The sequence below is a fragment of the Hippocampus zosterae genome, chromosome 15, assembly GCF_025434085.1.
Source record: "Hippocampus zosterae strain Florida chromosome 15, ASM2543408v3, whole genome shotgun sequence".
In the NCBI taxonomy this organism is placed as follows: Eukaryota; Metazoa; Chordata; class Actinopteri; order Syngnathiformes; family Syngnathidae; genus Hippocampus; species Hippocampus zosterae.
In genome coordinates this window covers 7,916,044-7,919,564 of record NC_067465.1, presented here as the reverse complement: position 1 = coordinate 7,919,564, position 3,521 = coordinate 7,916,044, and the positions used below count along the sequence as shown (strand labels likewise).

The 3,521-nt window shown below is 40.9% G+C and overlaps 1 long non-coding RNA gene across 1 annotated transcript; it reads left to right on the top strand.

Annotated features, from left to right (window-relative positions):
* The first annotated feature begins 1,604 nt into the window (after window positions 1–1,604).
* Window positions 1,605–3,057, top strand: LOC127616634 (uncharacterized). The gene is made up of 3 exons (XR_007967137.1): window positions 1,605–1,692; window positions 2,075–2,258; window positions 2,966–3,057. It is a non-coding gene; the product is annotated as an uncharacterized LOC127616634 (long non-coding RNA).
* Window positions 3,058–3,521: the final 464 nt, after the last annotated feature.

Here is a 3,521-nt window from a genome sequence, read left to right as displayed (position 1 = left end):
GTAAATATTTGGAGTCTTTTTTTGTTGTTGGTGGTGGTGTTAAACAGAATATAGGCTGACGTGTGGCCGAAATTGATGGCGTCGTCAAGCCATTTCTGAATTTCTGATTTTCCATCTTTATGCGTGTGGACTCTGTCACTGACAAAAAGAATCTTTGAAGATTTGAAAATATGCCAAGTGTGTACAAAGGATTAAAGTATCAAAAATGTAGAATTAACAAGGATGAAGTAAGAGTAATTATTTATTTATTTTCAGTACTGGTATTTCGATACAGTTTGATGTCAGAATGAGATCCGTTTGGCCAAACGAAGTGGCTAAAGGGCTCACTGTGGTGTTGCCTTGGAGTCGACAGCGAGTGGCAGGGAGAGACAAAATGGCCGCCCTTTGAGATGATCAAAATCGGGTGGATTTTGCTGCTTGATTCAATTTCCACCAGCGCAATATCGTGTTTATTCCAGTCCAGTGATAAGGCATTTTACATACCACGTTGAGTATAGTTTGTTTTAAAGTTATAAACAAACTATAAAGTTGATGGATTGAGTATTTTTAGTCATCATACATTCGCTTATTATTTGATTGATTGATTGAAGAACGCTTCTGCTTTTAATAAAGATATATTCTTCATTATATACTTACATTTATAATCAAGAATGCTTGGTGCACTGTGTGGAAATTTAGGGACGCAACCGCCTTTCCGAGGACGTGGTTGGGAAAAGAGATAAGTGTTAAGACTAAACAGTGAGCAAGGTCGGACAGTGAATGTAGCCATCAACACCAGCTGCAACGTGATGTTTTTGTAACCATTGCACACATGTACGTAATTTACGCTCACATACACACAAATAGTCAAACAAGTTCAGTGTGTGTTCAACAGCCCCCACCCTTTAGATTGGACACACCTATGTAGTAGATTTCCCAATAAATGACGAGGTGAAGGAAGAGATCGTTAGGGGTGACGTGTCGAGAACTGAAACCGAACGCTTCTCCTCGTTCCCTCCTGGTACCAGAATTGAGTCTCCTGTCTCCTCCTTGTGTTTTATTCCCGAGTGTCAAATTGGATAAACCTGACAAAAGTGAACCCTGAGCATCGGTCCCTGGACACGGTAGCATAGCCTGAACATTTTCAGTGTAGTGGCCGGGGTATCACAACATTCCAATGTGCGCGACCTCCTCCGAAACGGAGAAGTCATTGTTGATCATATCATCCAAATGCGGGGTGGCCAGCGAGTGATTATGGGTGGCCGTGGCCACCACGTAGCTCCGCCACTGTTTCGAGATGGCAGTTGGATGACGGGAATAAAGATTTGGCAAGAACACGCAAGTAAAATCGTCTTTTGAAGTCTTCATTTCATGAATAATTATCATATTAAACAAGATGCTTGAGGACAAAGGGCGGGTGCATCTTTCATCGAGATTGGAATGTGTAAACATGATATTTCAATAAACACGGCTATAAAAATTTTAAAAAGGTGACAAATAACACATTGGTGTCACTTAACGGCAAATAGTGAAACGTCCAAATCAACAAGGTAGGTAGACATAAATGTTCTTGTCTTGTTTTCAGGAGGTTTGCTTTATTTACGGCATTTCTGTTGTTGTAAAAACAAATATTCTCCGTCACAGGGGGGCTCATGTTGAACAGCACAATGAAGTTTCTGCTCTTGGCTTTAAGCGTTTTCCTGCTCGCAGTCGGTGAGTGCATATCTCTGACTGGACATCACCACAGACGGCCCAAGGCGGAAGCTAACTAAGCAATTTATTTAGGGCCCGGGAATGTGCAATGAACAGACGAGTGAGGCTGGAGTAGGATTTTGTTTTATAGTGAAGGCATTACCGAGGAAGACCACAGTAAAAGGTCGCAAAAAGGTTCAGTGTTGAATGAAGATAGTTTTCGTTTCATTCGATTTTGTTGAACAGTTGGTGCAAACGCCATTCAGCAGAATTTTCAAGTTACCGCACGTTTTGATGCCGTTCACATTCTGCAAAGCATCGCTTACTCCGCACCACGCGGGTCTCTTTACGTGTGACTGATGTCATATTGATGATTGTTCATCATTTGGGGGTTCTTCTTCAGGTGCGGAGGACCGTTTCCATGGCATTCACCAAATTCACATGGTTTCCTTGGATGCCAAGAGAGATCCGTCCCCGGCGGGCCACCCTGGTGTGATTGGCCAGTTAGACAGACGCGGCGACAACGTCCGCCGGCGCATCCGCCATCGTCTCACAGCGGATTAGACGTGACACTCAGTCATACTCCAGTCTGTATTCTTTTATGTCTGGTACTAATGATATATTCTGTATAATTAAAATGAAGAGTATTTTAGGGTATAGGTGGTCTACTTAAAAAAATGGCATAATGGCATCTTTTAATAAAAGAACAAATGACCAGTTTAGTTACAATTTAAAGTACAATTTTTGCCCGTCCCCATCTCCTAAAATTAGACACCATCGTAAAATATCATTTTTTAAAATCCCTTAGAGATGTAACTTTTTTTTACATAGTTGTGTTATGCTTTATCTATCCCAACTATGTGTTAAATTCAATTTATCGATAAGGACAAAACCCCCAAAAAACCCCACCATTTTAATTAAAATTCATGCTGTTGGTTTTCAATTCGTTTTGTTACCGTACACATTTCCCCCACTGAAAAACGGAGATTTTCCACAAGTCACATGGTCCGCAGGAAATTGTCCCATTTCGAACCTCTGCAGTCCAAGAAGAGGCCACAATGAAATTCACTCATTCGTTTTTTTTGTATGTTTGATGAGTTTGGTTTTGTAGGAGTGGGAAAGAAAATCACTCGGTACAGTGATGCGACCAAATTTATGGGCGCTGTTATTTGTGTAGTCAATATTTGTTGTTGTATTACTGAGAGAGAGGGAGAGAAAGAAATGGAGCAGTCTTAAAGAAAGAATGAAGAGAGCTAAAGTCTTAAATCCGAACCTCTTGAACTTTCTCCAACAGGTGGACCAAAGCGGCAGGAGTGCATCAGGTCTGAATGCTGTCAAGACTCCTTCAGCATCCATTCATTTTAGTTGGCTTGCAAAGCATAAAAACACGTTTGAAAAACAAATGAAGTGAATACTTTGGACTCCTTTTTTGTTGGTGATGTTAAACATGAACGCGTGCTGATGTATGTTGTGTTTGAGAGCGAGTTGAAAATCGTACGGTGTGTGGTGTGCAGCCACCTGGCAAAACCAACACATCGCCCACAAGCAGATTCCCCTCATGAATCTTCTCAGGTCAGACGGTGCAACTTTAGTCCAGGTCTGGCTACACTTGTTGAAACTTTAACTCTTTCAGGTGCAGGCACATCATGGTGATGCTGAAATTGGACTCTTTTGTAAATTTGAAATTTTGTAAATTTCCCCAGTATGGGACGAATAAAGGATATCTTATCTTATCTTATCTTTTTATTAGCATAAATAAGGATTGCATTCATTTTTGTGCACACAAGACGTGTATTGCTTATAACGGGAACCTTTTTCCTTGATAGAATATGTTATTCCACGAATAATAG